We start from the raw sequence: 18498 nt of genomic DNA, 5'->3' as shown, positions 1-18498 counted from the left end.
AAAGCTACTAGAACTTACAAGTGATTAGCAACGTCACAGTATAAAAAAGGTCAACATACAAAAATCAACTTGCATTTCTATATATTTGTAATAAGCAACTGGAATCCAAAAGTTAAAAACGGTACCAATAGCTCTTCACAATTGAAGCACTAGGTATAATTATAATAGGACATGCAGGATCTTTATTTTGAAAATCAAAGAATGTTGATGAAATAAAACAGAGAAGACCTAAATGAATGGTGAGACATACCCTTTTCATTGATTGAAAAATTCAATATAGTTAAGATGTCAATTCTCCCTAAGATGATATAAAGATTTAATGTAATCCCTATTAAAATCCCAGCAGAATTCTTTGCAAATACAGAAAAGATAATTCTAAAGTTCATATGGAAATGTGAAGAAACTGAAGTATCTAAAACAATTTTGAAAGACAAGAACACAGCTGGAAGACACATTACACATTAAGATATATCATAAAGCTACAGTAAAGAAGACGGTGGTATTGGTGAAAGGATAGACACATAGATCAGTAGAACAGAATAGACTCCAGAAATAGACCTTCATAAATTCAGTCTATTGATTTTTAATGAAGATACAGAGGCAATTCAATGGAGAAAGGACAGTCTTTTGCACAAATGATCCTGGAAAAATTAGACATCCATATGCAAAAAAAAGTGAACCTTGAACTATATCTCACACCACATAGAAAATGAATTTAAAATGGACAATAGAGCTTCCCTGGTGGCGCAGTGGTTGAGAATCTGCCTGCCAATGCAGGGGACACGGGTTCGAGCCCTGGTCTGGGAAGATCCCACATGCCGTGGAGCAACTGGGCCCGTGAGCCACAATTACTGAGCCTGCGCATCTGGAGCCCGTGCTCTGCAACAAGAGAGGCCACGATAGTGAGAGGCCTGCGCACCGTGATGAAGAGTGGCCCCCGCTTGCCACAACTAGAGAAAGCCCTCGCACAGAAATGAAGACCCAACACAGCCATAAAATAAAAAATAAATTAATTAATTAATTTAAAAAAAATAAAAATAAAAAAATAAAATGGACAATAGACCTAAGTGTAAGATGTAAAACTATAAAACTCTTGGAAGAAATTATAGGAGAAAATTTTCATGACTTTGGGTGGGGCAAAAATTTCTTAATACAAAACCGAAAGCATAATCCATAGAAGAACAAATTTATAAATTAGACTTTGTTGAAACTTAAAACTTCTTCTCCTCAAAAGATATTAAGAGAATGAAAAGACAAGCCATGAGCTGGGAGAAAAGTTTACTAATCATACATCTGACAAAGAACGTTTACCTAGAATATATAAAGAACTCTTAAAACTTGAAAAATAAATACAATTTTAAAAACGGGGGCAAAAGATTTGAACAGACACTTCACCAGAGGAGATATATGGATGGCAAAAAACACATGATGAACCCATTAGTCATGACGGAAATGAAAATGAAAATCAAATGGGAAACTCTTGCACACCTATTAGAATGGCTAAAATAAAAAATAATGACAATACCCAGTGCTGGTAAAGATCTATAGCAACTGGAACTCTCCTACATTGCTTGTAAGAATGCAAAATGGAATAATCATCCTGGAAAACATGTTGATAGTTTCTAATAAAGTTAAACAAATACCTATGTGACCCAGCAATCCTACTTCTATGTATTTAGTCTAGAGAAATGAAAACACATGTCCACACAAAAACTTGTACATAAAGGTTCACAGCAGTACTATTCATAACTGTCAAAGACTGAAAACAACCCAAAATGGCCTTCAACAGACGAATAGATAAATAACTGTGGTGTATTCATATAATAGAGTGCTACTCATCACTAAAAAGGAATAAGCTATTATTACACAAACAACATGGATGAATCTGAAATGCATTATGCTATGTGGAAGAAGCCAGTCTCAAAATGTAACATAATGTTCATTTACATTTATATGACATTTGGGAAAAGATAAAACTGTAGTAATGGCAAGGAGATCGATGGTTTCTGGGGATTAGGGGTGGGTTGAGAGACTGATTAAAGAGTGTTAGAATTGTTCTTTATCTTGCTTGTGGTGGTGGTTATAAGGATCTCTGCATTATTAAAACTCATAAAGCAGTAAACCAAAAAAAAAAAAAAAGCAAAGAGTGAATTTGCTGTGTGTAAACTTTAAAATGATTAATAGATAAATAAGTTGAGATATATTAGTGAAACGGAGCAAGACCCTATGGTCCTTGCCCCACCCCCTGTCCTCAGCCTGCCTTTTGTCTGTGGAAAATCTTTAGCCAAAGAATAGGTTTGATCAGAGAAGTGAGGAAATGCAGAAACCAAGGAAAACAGTCAAAGGAGACCGAATAATAATAGTTTAATCATTAAGCACAGTCAAGGACCTTTAGTTCCTCCTTCAGGGCTATAGATAATATTCTGAGCCATGTCCTGTGAGCTGTTTTGCAGATACTGAAGCCCCCACCAGGTGGAGGAGGATGACTACATGATGACCAAATTGAAGCCGTGACATAAGCTGCCACCGTTCCGAGAAGTGGCCTCAAAGAAATGGGAACAAACCCTGGAACTGAAGATTAACTGTACTTAAAACAAACAAGGTGACACTGATCAGACCACCATATTACCGGTTTCAAGATGACTGTCAGAGCTGACTGTGCTGTTCTGCTCCCTCCTATACAGTCCTGAAACTCCCCTTTAAATCCCCTTCCCCTGAGCAGCAGTCGGGAGTTGGTTCTCCGACAGGAGCCCACCCTCTCCCCCGGTTACCAGGTTCTGAAATAAAGCAAGCTTTCCTTCCCTACCAACACTTATCTCTAGAGAATTGACTTTCAAGTGGCAAGCAGTCGGACGTGGGTTCGGTAACATGAGAGTTTAGACTCATCATCTTGGGTCAAACTGAAAGTCCACATAGCCTACAATTTTGTGGCTGGTAGTGCAATAAAATAAGATAGTTGCTATTTATTCTCTCTGGCCCCATATATGCCAGTATATTTTAATGGTTATCTGTCATTCTGTTAGGCATTACTGACTCATTCTTACTCTGAAAACACATTTATTTTACCTTTTAAGCCATTTACTAAAGGTCACAGTAACATGCAGTAACATTTTTTATAAGTGGAAATTTTAAAAATCTAGAAGAATCAACTGAATAACTATTTGTACAAAAAAGACAGTTCAATAAAGGGGCAGAATATAAGATCAACATACACAAATTGATGTTTTTTCCTATATACCTGTTAAAAAAGTAAGAGAATAAAAGATCCCATTAACAATAGCAGGAAAGGGGGCTTCCCTTGTGGTGCAGTGGTTAAGAATCCGCCTGCCAGTGCAGGGGACAAGGGTTCAATCCCCGGTCTGGAAAGACCCCATATGCTGCGGAACAACTAAGTCCGTGCGCCACAACTACTGAGTCTGCGCTCTAGAGACCTCGAGTCACAACTACTGAGCCCACGAGCTGCAAGTACTGAAGTCCGTGTGCCTAGAGCCCATGCTCCACAACAAGAGAAGCCACTGTAATGAGGAGCCTGTGCACCTCAATGAAGAGTAGCCCCCACTCACCGCAACTAGAGAAAGCTGGCACACAGCAACGAAGACCCAATGCAGCCAAAAAAAATAAATAAATGAAAAAAAGTCCCTGGAATTCCCTGACGGTCCGGTGGTTAGGACTCCACACTCTCACTGCTGAGGGCCCGGGTTCGATCCCTGGTTAGGGAACTAAAATCCCACAAGCTGTGCAGTGCAGCCAAAAAAAAAAAGAGTCCCTATCTTTGCAGGTGCAATGGAAAAAATAGCAGCTCAAATAAAAATTATATAAAAAAAAAAAAAATGGAAAAAACCAATAGCAGGGAAAACTAAGCATTTCCTAAGAATAAACAAAAAAGTAATATGCAAGGCCAATTTGAAGAAAACAATAAAACCTGACTAAAGGACATAAAATATGACTTGAATAAATATCTTGTTCCCGGGCTTCCCTGGTGGCACAGTGGTTGAGAATCTGCCTGCCAATGCAGGGGACATGGGTTCGAGCCCTGGTCTGGGAAGATCCCACATGCCGCGGAGCAACTAGGCCCGTGAGCCACAGCTACTGAGCCTGCGCGTCTGGAGCCTGTGCTCCGCAACAAGAGAGGCCGCGATAGTGAGAGGCCCGCGCACCGCGATGAAGAGTGGCCCCTGCTTGCGGCAACTAGAGAAAGCCCTCGCACAGAAACGAAGACCCAACACAGCCATAAATGAATAAATAAATAAATTTAAAAAAAAAAAAAAAAAAAAAAAAAAAAAAAAATATCTTGTTCCCAGGTAGGAAATCTTAGTATTGTACAAATTATTAAGTTTGCCAGTCTCCCAGCATTAATTGGTAATGTCAAGACAATCCAATCAAAATTTCAGTTGAATTTTTATGGACCTTGATGAGTTGATTCTCAAATTTATATTGAATACTGGAAAAGAAAATGTGTGAAAAAATTGAAAGATAAATTGAAAAGAAATATTTAAAAACAAACGAGCAGTATAGTGATTGAAACAGTGTGGTATAGTTGTGTAAAAAGATAGCCTCGTATACCTAAAGAAATTTAGTTTGCAATAAAGATGTTATTTTTAATCATTGTAAGAAAGGATGAATTATCAATAAATAATGTTTGTTATCTATTTGGGGAAAAAGGTAAAGTTAGGTCCTGACTCTGCATTGTATCAAATTCCAGAGATAGATATAAAAAACAAAACTAGAGAACTACTAGGAGAAAATATAAGAGAATATTTGTATAATCTGGGAGAAAAGGAAGGCATTTATAAGTAAGAGACAAAAATCCAAGAACAGTGAAGGAAAAGTCTTACACATGCAAATTCAAAACTTCTGTATATAAATAATACCAAATAAGGAATTCAACAAAAGATTAAAATTCAACATGTGTGAAGAGCTTCACACAGCTATTAAAAAAAGACAAGTAAGACAATAGAAAAATAAGCAAATGATATGAACAGGCCATTCAAAGAGAAGGAACTAAAAACGGCCAATTAGTTTATAAAATGATCTTCAATCAGACATGTAACCAAAGAAATTTTAGGTAATATTATATCTGTTTTCCTCATCAGATTGGAAAACAAAACAAAAAGATTGGTCATATTCAGAAATGGAAAAGTGATGGAAGTGGGCATGCTCATCTACTGTGGGTGGAAGATAAATTGATTAAGCCTTCATGTGGAACAAGTTTATCAAAACTGTGAGTTCCTTTTACCACCAATTCCCTTCCAGGATTTCCTGCAGAAATAGTTACACATGTGTATAAACAAAGATGTTTATTGTAGCATTGTTTGGGGTATAGCTTAGGTGCTGGAGCCGGACTATGTGGACTCTACCACTAACTACTTTTCTGACCTCAGGCAACTTAATATTTTTGTGGCTCAGCTTTCTCATCTGTAAAATGAGGAATAGAATATTACCTACCCTGTACATTGTTGTGAGGAACAGAGAAAATAATATACATGTAAAGTTCTCAGCACATGGCCTGGCACAACGAGTTCAAGTTATCAGGTGGCATTAATAGTGAAAAATTTGAAATAACTTCATAAATGTTCATCAAGATGGGGAAGGACTCTATTATGGGATACCATACTATAGACATATATATATATGTATATTTTTTAAAATTTATTTTGAATGAGGTGAATTTATTGTACTGACCTGGAAAGATTAGCAAAGATTTTAACCAGCACAGCCCCTGTTTGGTTTCTATAGCTCTCATGGCAAAGGGTAGGAACAATCTAAGCAAGCACATTTAAAGCTTTAGCTCACATAGAGAACATCACATCCACTTGCATTCCACTGACCAAAGCAAATCATATGGCCCCGGCCTATTGGGAGGCACTGAAGTCTATTAGCTAAGGGCTGGATGTACAATCATCTTATAGGGGAGAAAGTGAATAGCTGAGAACAGTAATACCATCTATCAAAGCTGGCTATCCATGACCCCATGACCCCACCATTGAGTAGACATCCCATACTCTGTGTGTGAGTGTGTGTTTTCTATTTACCTTCAGAATCCGTATCTATGGGCCACACATATGAGAAAAACACTATGGAACATTTGCCTGTGGATTCCCTGAGCAAATGAGGTTACAATGGGACCTCAACAATGAGAGATAAATCCTGATTTCTTGTGTCTCCACTGGTAAGATGTAGATACTTAGGTGAGCACCAGGCTCATTCCCAACTTAACTTTTTTGTTCCTTCACAATATCCTGGACATTCAAATTTGTGTTTAGTTCCTTGTAAAAAATTATTTCATTTAATTTTAACAACACCATTATAGGGTAGCTATTTTATCCTCATGATAAATTACTGTGTATCATAGGCCTTCCAGAAGCACTCTCTTACTGTTAAAACTCTTTGATTATCAGTATTAATTGTGAATGCCAATTTTGAGTAGTTTGAAGGGATGGAGTTGGGAGAACTCCCTGGCATCAGTGTTATAACAGTGTCTCAGGAATACATGTCTGCAACAGGCGTGCTCATTTTTCAAACCTAAGACCCAGCTTTGTGGGGTTAGGGCATGAGTTGGCTTTGGGCTCTTGTCAACCACAGCAGAAGGGGGTTCTTAAGATTGTAGCCTCTTTCATCCTAGTGCAGTGATTTTCTATCCTAGGACACTGACATAATCCTAACGTGAGCCCAAAGGTCTAAGTCCATGTACTCAAGGAGTCTGTACAAATTCTCACCCATGGTCACAACTTTTACTTAAGCTCCATATCTGACTCACTAGATGCTGCCAGCTAGTGTCCTGCTGTGACCCAACAGAGCAGGGACATAACGGACAGCAAACACAACTTGTTCACTATCCTGTGCTCGATCATGCATGTTTTGGTAGGGTTGGCATATGCCAAAGCCCATCACTGACATGATTTGGATACCATTAATCTTATCAGGTTGCCGTTGGCAGAGGGTGTACCATCTTTGTGGTGTAATCAAAGAATTAATATGAATGCCACGCTTATATAACCTGAGCAGTGAATGAAACAGAACTTGGGGTTATACTTTGCTACCACCTAAAAGAATCAGAAGAAAAAACAAAAACTAAAGTCAGCAGAAGGAAGGAAATAATGAAGATCAGAGAGGAAATAAATAAAATAGAGATTTAAAAAATAGTAGAAAAATAATCAATAAAACCAAGAGTTGGTTCTTTGAAAGGGTAAACAAAATTGACAAACTTCTGGCCAGGCTCACCAAGAAGAAAAGAGAGAGAACCCAAATAAACAAAATGAGAAATTAAAGATGAGAAATACTGGGACTTCCCTGGTAGTCCAGTGGCTAAAACTCTGCACTCCCAATGCAGGTGGCCCAGGTTTGATCCCTGGTCAGGGAACTAGATCCCAAATGCAGCAACTAAGAGTTTGCATGACGCAACTAAAGGATCCCGCATGCCACAACTAAAGATCCCACATGCTACAATGAAGATCTTGCATGTGGCAACAAAGATCCTTTGTGCCACAACTAAGACCTGGCGCAGCCAAATAAGTAAATAAATAAATATTAAAAAAAAAACCTTTAGAAAGAGGAGAAATAACAACTGATACCGCAGAAATTTAAAAAAAAAATACTCTGAACAATTATATGCCAACAAATTTGACAACCTAGAAGAAATGGACAAGATTCTAGAAATATGCAGCCCACCAAAACTGAATCAAGAAGAAATAGACAATTTAAACAGACTGATCAATAGAAGTGAAATAGAATCTGTAATAAAAACAAAACAAAAAAACACAAAAAAAACTCCCTGCAAACAAAAGTCCAGGACAAGATGGCTTCACTAGGTAATTATACCAAACATACAAGGAAGAACTTAGGCAATCTTTCTTAAACTCTTCCAAAAGACTGAAGAGGAGGGAACACTCCCAAAGTCATCCTATGAAGCTACCATCACCCTGATACCAAAACTACACAAAGACAATACTAAAGAAGAAAATTACAGGCCAATATCTTTGATGAATATAGATGCAAAAATTCTCAACAAAATGTTAGCAAACCAAATCCAACAACACATAAAATAGATTATATACCACGACCAAGCTGGATGAATCAGAGGGTCACAAGGATGTTTCAACACATGCAAATCAATCAGTGTGATACACCACATCAACAAAACAAAAGATAAAAACCACACGATCATCTCAATAGACGCAGAAAAAATATTTGACAAAATTCAACATCCATTCCAGATAAAAACTCTTACCAAGGTAGGTATAGCGGGGATATATCTCAACATAATAAAAGATATTTATGACAAACTCACAGCCAACATAATACTCACTGGTGAAAAACTGAAAATCTTCCTGCTAAAATCTGGAATGAGAGAAGGATTCCCACTTTTACCACTTCTATTCAACAGAGGACTGAAAGTCCTAGCCACAGCAATCATACAAGAAAAAGAAATAAAAGTTATCCAAAATGGAAGGGAAGAGGTAAAACTTGTCATTATATGCAGATGACATGATACTATATATAGAAAACCCTGAAGACTCCACACAAAAACTACTAGAACTGATGAACGAATTCAGCAAGATAGCAGGATACAAGATTGACTACAGAAATCTGTTGCATTTCTTTACACTACCAATGAAATATCAGAAAGAGAAAGTAAAAAAACAATCCCTTTTAAAATCACATCAGGGACTTCCCTGGTGGCTCAGTGGTTAAGAATCCTCTTGCCAATGCAGGGAACACGGATTCAATACCTGGTCCAGGAAGATCCCACATGTCGCAGAACAACTAAGCCCATGCGCCACAACTACTGAGCCCACGCACCACAACTACTGAAGCTCACGCGCCTAGAGCCCACGCTCTGCAACAAGAGAAGCCACCACAATGAGAAGCCCACACACCACAACAAAGAGTAGCCCCCACTTGCTGCAACTGGAGAAAGCCCACGCACAGCAACAAAGACCCAACAAAGCCAAAAATAAATAAATAAATAAAATCACATAAAAAAATATTTAGGAATAAGCCTGACCAAGGAGGTGAAAGTCTTATATGCTGAGAACTATAAAACACTGGTGAAGGAAATTGAATATGATTCAAAGAAATGGAAAGATATCCTATGCTCTTGGTTGGAAGAATTAATATTGTTAAAATGGCCATACTACCCAAAGCAATCTACAGATTTAATGCGATCCCTATCAAAATACCATGACATTTTTCACAGAACTAGAACAAATAATTCTAAAATTTATACGAAACCATAAAAGACCCAGAATTGCCAAAGCAATCCTGAGGTAAAAGAACAAAGCAGAAGGTATAACCCTCCCAGACTTCAGACAATACTATAAAGTTACAGTAATCAAAACAGTGTAGTATTGGCACAAAAACAGACATATGGATCAATGGGACAGAATAGAGAGCCCAGAAATAAACCCACACACCTACGGTCAATTAATCTTTGACAAAGGAGGCAAGAATATACAATGCGGAAATGAAAATCTCTTCAGCAAGTGGTGTTGGGAAAGCTGGACAGCTACATGTAAATCAATGAAGTTAGAACATACCCTCATGCCATACACAAAAATAAACTCAAAATAGCTTAAAAACTTAAATATAAGACATGGCACCATAAAACTCCTAGGACATAAATTGTACCAATGATTTCTTAGGTCAGTCTACCAAGGCAATAGAAATAAAAGCAAATATAAATAAATGGGATCTAATCAAACTTATAAGCTTTTGCACAGCAAAGGAAACCATAAACAAAATGAAAAGACAACCTATGGACTGGGAGAAAATATTTGCAAATGATGCAACTGACAAGGGTTTAATTTCCAAAATATACAAACAGCTCAGAAAACTCAATAACAAAAAACCAAACAACTCAATCAAAAAATGGGCAGAAGACCTAAGTAGACATTTCTCCAAAGAAGACATACAGATGGCCAACAGGCACATGAAAAGATGCTCAACATTGTTAATTATTAGAGAAATGCAAATAAAAACTATCACGAGGTACCACCTCACACCAGTCAGAATGGCCATCATTAAAAATTCTACAAATAATAAATGCTGGAGAGGGTGTGGAGAAAAGGGAACCCTCCTATACTGTTGGTGGTAATAAAAATTGGTGCAGCCACTATGGAGAACAGTATGGAGGATCCTCAAAAAACTAAAAATAAAGTTGCCATATGATCCAGCAATCTCACTCCTTGGCATAGATCTGGACAAAACCATAATTCAAAAAGATACATGCACCCCAGTGTTCACTGCAGCACTATTTACAATAGCCAAGACATGGAAACAACCTAAATGTCCATCGACAGATGAATGGATAGAGAAGATGTGGTATATATATATATACAGTGGAATATTATTCATCCATAAAAAATGAAATAATGCCATTTGTACATGGATGGACCTAGAGATTATTATACTAAGCAAAGTAAGTCAGAAAGAGAAACTCAAATACCATATATCACCTATATGTGGAATCTAAAACATGACACAAATGAACTTATTTATGAAACAGAAACAGACTCACAGACATAGAGAACAGACATGTGGTTGCCAAGGGGGAGGCGGGATAGGGAGGGATGGATTGGGTGTTTGGGACTAGCAGATGCAAAATATTATATATAGAATGGATAAACAACAAGGTCCTATTGTATAGCACAGGGAACTGTATTCAATATCCTGTAAAAAAATAATAATAATGGAAAAGAAAAAAATAAAAATTAAAAATAGTTTAAAAAAATTAAAATTACATTTTAATAAAAAATAATAATAATAAAAAGAAATATTAACAACTTGAGATCAATAGTGTTCATAGAGTACTAAATAGAAGGAATAAGAAAAACCCATACCCTAAAAGAGAAGAAACTGTACACCTAGACACATTATGGTATAATCTCTAAAAGTCTCAGAAGTTCTGCCACAAAAAGAGCCATTTTAAACATACTTTTGGGGCCTTCCCTGGTGGCGCAGTGGTTAAGAATCCGCCTGCCAATGCAGGGGACATAGGTTCGTTCCCTGGTCTGGGAAGATCCCACATGCCATGGAGCAGCTAAGCCCGCATGCCACAACTACTGAAGCCCGCGCACCTAGAGCCCTTGCTTTGCCACAAGAGAAGCCACCACAATGAGAAGCTCACGCACTGCAACGAAGAGTAGCCCCTGCTCATCACGACTAGAGAAAGCCCGTGCGCAGCAACAAATACCAACACAGCCAAAGGATAAATAAATAAATAAAATTTATAAATAAATAAATAAATATACTTTTGGAGGAATTATTCAAATAAGAGGAATAAAGCCAGCAGATGCTCCCTAGACAACATACTACCTTGCTAACTTGTCTTACTCCCTCATCCTGCTTGAGGAACTTAGTATGTCTGAGAATCTTTTATTATTCATATACATTTGAATGACTTTTAGCTAAATACGAACTCTGTTTCAAAGGTCTTTCCTTCAGTATTTAAAAATAGAACCACATTGTCTTCTTGCATATGCTGTTGCAGTTGAGAAGCAGAGGGTACGGCAGGGATAAAACCAAGAAGTCATCTCCTGTTTTCAGAGGGAACATATAAATACCAATTTAACAACCCAAAACAAAGAAATCAGGTAAGGAGGAAGAAAACTGACACAGACTGATACCAAAAAATAAAACAGTAGAAGCAAATCAGGATGTAATTAATCAGTAAGTATAAATGGACTAAATTGCCAGTTAAAAGACTAAGTTTATCAGATTGCATAAAGCAAAACAAAACAAACAAAACAAAACAAAAAATATGTAGAGCTACATACTTAAGACTCCAAATCTGACTGTATCATTCCCTGCTTAAAATTTTCAATAACTCTCATCACTAATAGGGTTCACAGCATCAACTCAATTCACTCTGACTTAAGAGTCAGTCAACCAACCTCTCTAGCCTTATTTTCTTTCAGCTACCTTTTTTCATCTGTTTCAATAACACCGAACACTCCTAGTTCACTGCATTCACCATTTGTTTCAGGATTCTGTATCTTTGTTTATACGGTTTTCTCGACACACCTAACCCCTTCTTAAGGCTATTAATTCATCCAAAAGGACTTACTTTAGTTATCATTGCTTCTGGGAATTGGCCCCTAACCTTCAAGAATATTCCAAATATCCTTCTTTTATGTTTTTTAAGGCACCTTGTATATTCCTTCATCATTCTTCTTACCTTAAAAGATCAGGAATAACAAACAGCAGAATTAGACCCAACAAGCTTTATATTGGAATTATCAGACATAAAATATTAAAAGTATATTTATAACATTTGTAGAAATAAGAGTGAACTGAAAATATGAACAAGAGGTGGGAGGGAATTTTCTGAGGTGATGGGAATATTTTGACGATAAGGATGTGGATTACATAAGTGTACTCATTTGTCAAACTGAACAGCCTATCCACTTAAGATCTGTGCATTTCATTGAGTATAAAACAGTACTTAAGAAAAAATTTTGAAAATACCTTCCAGATTTTGTCCGTCACTGCTTGTTACCTTAATTCAGGCTATAAATATTCCACATTTATTTTGTTATAATAATAAGGGAATTCTTTAAGTACAGAACTGTTTTATTTACATTCATATCCCAGTGAATGGCCCAGTGTGTGGCACATTTTGTTCCCTAACCAGAAGTCCAGGTTCAAGCCAGTTGCTGAAATATAGCTCTAGCTTAGCCATTCCACAGACAACAAACATCATCTAGTCTGTTCATTCCAGAACTTCAAGCTATTTCAAAACCAGTGAATCTTTTCATTCATCTCATTCATGTCCCCATTTGGCACCATTCAAAATACAAGTTACTTTAATTATTTGTCTTCTCTATCATCACCTCTTTCCAGTAATCCCTCTTCTTTGTTCCCCAGAAGCAACCGCTCATCTGATTTCTATTACCATAGGTTACTTTTGCTTATTCTAAACTTCTTATAAATGGAATTATAAATTATATACTGTTTTGTTTTGGGCTTCTTTTACTTAATGTTTTTGAGATTTATCCATGTTATTATGTGTATCAGTAGTTCACTTCTTTTTATTGTTGTTCAATAGTATAAATATATCATAGATTATTTAACCATTGTTCTCCTGTTGATGGACACCTGGGTTTTTTTCCAGTTTGGGGCTACTACAAATAAAGTAGTTCTAAACATTCTAGAACAAGGCTTTTGTGGATAGATGTCTCTAGTTCTCTTAGATAAATACCTAGGAGTGTAACTGCTGAGTCATGGGATGCACATGTGTATTTTTAGCTTTTGAAGGAACTGCCAAACTATTTTCCAAAGTGTTTGTACCATTTTATACTTTTACAGCTACGTATGAGATTTCCAGATGCTCTACATCCTCTAAAGCATTTGGTATTGTCAATCTTTTATCAATTTGTGTTTTAATTTGCATTTCCTTGAGAATCAGTGATGTTGAACACTTTTTAATATGCTTATTACTAATTCATGTCATTTTTGTGAAGCGTTTGTTTAAATATTTTGCAGACAATTATATGACTTATTATTAGTGAGCTCTAGGAATTCTATGCATATTCTATATGTATTATAAGCCCTTTGTCAAATGTATTTATTATGAATATTTTCTTCCAGCCTGTTATGTACCTGTTTTCTTAACAGTGTCTTTTGATGAACAGAACTTTTTTATTATAACAAAGTCCAATTTATGGTTTCTTTGTCTTAAAAAAATATGAACAAGAAATGAGAGATTATAATAAATGACCAGGCAGACTAGAAAAACAGCCAAATAAACTTTTAGAAATGAGATATAAAATCATTGAAATTAACTCAGTGGAGGGTAGGCAGAATAATGGTCCCCCAAAGATGTCCATGTCCTAATCCCTGGAACCTATGAATATGTTATGTTACATGAAAACAGGAATTAAGGTTGCAGATGGAATTAAATTTGATAATCAGATGTCCTTAATATAAAAAGACTAATACTGGATTATCTGGGTGGGCCCAATACAATCACTTGGGTACTTAAAAATTGAAGAGGGAGGCAAAACAGTCAGTGTCAGAGTGATGGATGTGATTTTAAAACTGGAGGAAGCAAACCATCAGCCAACAAATGTGAACAATTTCTAGAAGCTGGAAAGAGCAAAGAAGCAGATTCTTCTCTAGAGCCTCCAGAAAGGAATACAACCTTTGACTTTAGCCTGGAGACCCATTTAGAAATTCTGAACTATAGAACTGTAAGGTCATAAATTTCTATTGTTTTAAACATTGTTTAAATTTGTGGCAATTTGATATGGCTGCAATAGTAAACTACTACAATGGGTTAATCAGATTAGATACAATGAAAAGAGAATTAGTGGAATGGAACATAGATCTAAAGAATGCAGTGAAGAAGGACAAAGATGGAAAATACAGTAAGTCCCCTACATATGAACGAGTTCCATTCTGAGAGTGTATTCGTAAGTCCAATTTGTTCATAAGTCCAACAAAGTTAGCCTAGGTACCCAACTAACACAATCTGTTATATAGTACTGTACTGTAATAGGTTTATAATACTTTTCACACAAATAATACATAAAAAACAAACACAAAAAATAGAGAAAACATTTTTAATCTTAGAGTACACTACTTTGAAAAGTACAGTAGTACAGTATAACAGCTGGCATACAAGGGCACATTCACATCTTTGAAAGTTCACAACTTGAAGGTTTGTATGTAGGGGACTTACTGTATGAAAGAAGAGAATAGGGACAATGGGTGAGATGTAATAGTCAATTCGCTGGAAATTCAATGGGTGAAATTTTCTAAAATTTATGAAATATATTAAAACTTAAGTTTCAGGAAGCAATGATTCCCAAACAGGGAATAAATAAATGAAAAGAAATCCCCATGTAAACATATCATAGTAAAACTTCAGGGCACCAAAGACTAAGAGAAGATCTTAAAATAGACATACAGGAAAAACAAATATAAATAAAAAAACAGAAAAACAAAAATAAACAAAACCAATGAACCAGATAAACTTCAAGGAATAAAATTTATACTGAGAACAAATTTCTCAATAGCAAATGGAAGGGTAAAAATAGTAGAATAATATCTTCAAATTGCTGAAAGAAAATAACCTAGAATTGTTTACTTGGTTAAAATATCACTTAAAAATTAGAACAAAACAGACATTCTCAGGCAAATGAATACCGAAACACCAGGCCCACAACACTTTACAAAAAATTTCTACCAAATAACCCAGAAGGTCATTCCCTTTTTGCATATATACATTCTTCCAGAGGATAGATAAAGAGGTGGTGTCTCTGATTCATTTCATGGGGCCAGTATAACCTTAATAAAACAAAGCCAATACAAGCAAGGAAAATGGTAGGCTATTCTTACTCATGAACATAAGTATAAAAATTCTAAATAACATAAAAACAAATCAAATCTGGCAATGTGTATGGACTAATTCGGTTAAACTGACTTTGTATTTAACAGATTAGTATTAAAAATCTATTCTCATAACTTAGCAAGTAAAAGAACTTAAGACTTATCTGCCTACTGAGTGCATTGTCCTACATATTTTATTTTATTTTTATTTTTATTAAATTAATTAATTAATTAATTAATTAATTAATTAATTAATTAATTAATTTATGGCTGTGTTGGGTCTTCGTTTCTGTGCGAGGGCTTTCTCTAGTTGCGGCAAGCGGGGGCCGCTCTTCATCGCGGTGCACGGGCCTCTCATTATCGCGGCCTCTCTTGTTGCGGAGCACAGGCTCCAGATGCGCAGGCTCAGTAATTGTGGCTCACGGACCCAGTTGCTCCACGGCATGTGGGATCTTCCCAGACCAGGGCTCGAACCCGTGTCCCCTGCATTGGCAGGCAGATTCTCAACCGCTGCGCCACCAGGGAAGCCCCCTACATATTTTAAAATGATTTTTTCCTCTACTTTTTACAATTATCTTGTCCAAATGTAATTTGACATCAATTTTTTGGTGACTCATCTTTAGTAAATCTTCCAAAAATGTCAACTTTTTCTACACATTTTATCAGTTTATCTGACACTTCTGGCATATAACAGGTGGGAACAAAGGTGCTGATTCTCAGCTAATACTCACTGTACAAGAGCACTACTTGTTAACAATGAAAAACTTCCACACCAGTTAGTAAAGAGGAATTCTCTGCTTACTTAGAATACAAGTTGGAAAGTGACATCAGCATGTGGCAGCATAAGATATTCCTCCTTTTTAATCCTCCTCTTCAATCAACAAATTGGACATCCATAACGAACAAGGGCGCCGCAGTGAGGGTTTCCAGATCTTGCACCTTTCCCCGGGGATCCAAGGGGAATCTCACCCACCAGTTCAGCCAGTAGCAGACAGACATACCTCCATACAAACTGTGGAACCAGCAGAGCCAGTGAGACTTCCTGGACGCCTCTTGCTACTGTTGAGCAAGAACTAGGTGAGTGCTGAAGTGGCTAGGTACTCACCCACAAGAGAGAACCTGCAGAGTCCAGCCCTCCTGAAGGGAGAATACAATACACCACTGGAGAAAAAGGAAAAAAAATACAATTGGCCTTTGAACAACATGGGGGTTAGGGGCACCCACCCTCTGTGCAGTTGAAAACCTGCATAGAACTTATAGTCAGCCCTCCATACACTCGTGGTTCCTCTGTATCTACAGTTACACATCCATGGATTCAACAGACCTCAGATCATGTAGTACTGTTGTATTTACTATTAAAATAATCCACATATAAGTAAGTGGACCCACATAGTTGAAACTCGTGTTTGAGTCAACTGTGTTTGAGTGTGGTCACAAGGGAAGCAGAAAGAGAAACTTTCCCAGTGCTACCCCCACCAGAAGGCCCTGATTGGGGCTGATTTATCAGGCAGAGGCGACACCTCTCAATCACCTGGCTCTTGTGGCAGTGGGTCTTACATTCAGGGGTCCCATAGGACTGTAACAAATGGAGAAAGAGTTCTTAACCAGCTGCCACTAAGATGAACCCACCATCTTCCTGTGAAAGGGGCCAATTAGCTTATCTTCACAGCTGTGGCCTTAGGGGCAATCTTCTAATTAAACACATTAGTAGAAAGAAGGAACTAAAGACTGGAGTGGAAATAAATAGAGACTAAAAAGAAAATAAAAAAGATGAATGAAACTAAGAGCTTTTTTAAAAAAAAATAAACAAAAGAGAAAAACTTAGACTCACCAAAAAAAGAGAACTCAAGTGCAATTACAAAGAACAAGGATATATTACAAATGATAATCACATAAATACAAAGGATCATAAGAGAATACTATGAAAAATTACGTGTCAATAAATTGGACAACTTAGAAGAAATGGATAAATTCCTAGAAATGTATATAACCTACCAAGACTGAATTATGAAGAAATAAGACCAACTGCTGGTAAGGGGATTGAATCAGTAATTAAAAACCTCTTAACAAACAAAAGTCCAGTACCTGATAGCTTCACTGGCAAATTCTACCAAACATTTAAAGAAGAATTAACATCAATCTTTCTCAAACTCTTCCAAAAATAGAAGACAAGGGAACACTTTCAAACTCATTTTATGAGGCCAGCACTATCCCGATACCAAAACCAGACAAGGACACCACAAGGAAAGAAAATTATAGGCCAATATCCCTGATTAACATAGATGCAAAAATCCTCAATGAAATATTAGCAAAACAAATTCAATAATACATTAAAAGAATCTTATACAATGATCAAGTGGGATTTATCCCAGGGAATGTAAGAACAATTGAATTGTAGATGTTGAATCAATGTGATACACCATATTAACAAAATGAAGGGTAAAAACCATATGATCATCTCAATAGACGCAGAAAATTCATGTGACAAAATTCAAATCTATTCATGATAAGAACTCTCAACAAAGTGGGCATGGGGGAACATACCTCAACATAAAAAAGCCACATATGATAAGCCCACAGCTAACATCAATTTCAGTGTTTAAAAGCTGAAAGCTTTTCCACTAAGGTAAGGAGCTAGACAAGGATGCCCAATTTGCCACTTTTATTCAACATAATATTGGAAGTTTTGCCAGAGTGTGTAAGCAAGAAAAAGAAATAAAAGGCATCCAAACTGGAAAAGAAAAAGTAAAACTGTCTCTATTTGCAGATGACATAATCTTATATACAGAAAACCCTAAAGACTCCACCAAAACACAGTTAAAACTAATAAATTAAGTAAAGTTGCAGGATACAAAAATTAATATACAAAAATCTATTGCATTTCTATACACTGATAACAACTCTCAGAAAAGAGAAATAAAGAAAACACACCCATTTACAATTGCATCAGAAAGAATAAAATACCTGGGAATAAATTTAACCAAGGAGGTGAAAGACCTGTACAGTGAAAACTATAAGACATTGATGAAAGAAATTGAGGAAGACACAAATAAATGGGAAGATATTCTGTGCTCATGGGTTGGAAAATTTAATATTATTACCATGACTATATTACCCAAAGCAATTTACAGATTCAATGCAATCTGTGTGAAAATTCCAATGACATTT

At 36.5% G+C, this 18498-nt stretch overlaps 1 long non-coding RNA gene across 1 annotated transcript in view; it reads right to left on the bottom strand.

The window, feature by feature from the left end:
- Positions 1-18498, bottom strand: part of LOC118879944 — a 41523-nt gene that overhangs the window by 10461 nt on the left and 12564 nt on the right. The window contains exons 6-8 of the long non-coding RNA XR_005016189.1: positions 16436-16491; positions 16133-16342; positions 12065-12175 (exon numbers count right to left, since the gene is read on the bottom strand). This is a non-coding gene — a long non-coding RNA (uncharacterized LOC118879944). The remainder of the gene's footprint in view (positions 1-12064; positions 12176-16132; positions 16343-16435; positions 16492-18498) is intronic.

Source organism: Balaenoptera musculus, chromosome 1 (genome assembly GCF_009873245.2).
Source record: "Balaenoptera musculus isolate JJ_BM4_2016_0621 chromosome 1, mBalMus1.pri.v3, whole genome shotgun sequence".
NCBI lineage: Eukaryota > Metazoa > Chordata > Mammalia > Artiodactyla > Balaenopteridae > Balaenoptera > Balaenoptera musculus.
The sequence above is the reverse complement of the archived record's forward strand: the minus strand, read 5'-3'. Positions and strand labels throughout refer to the sequence as shown.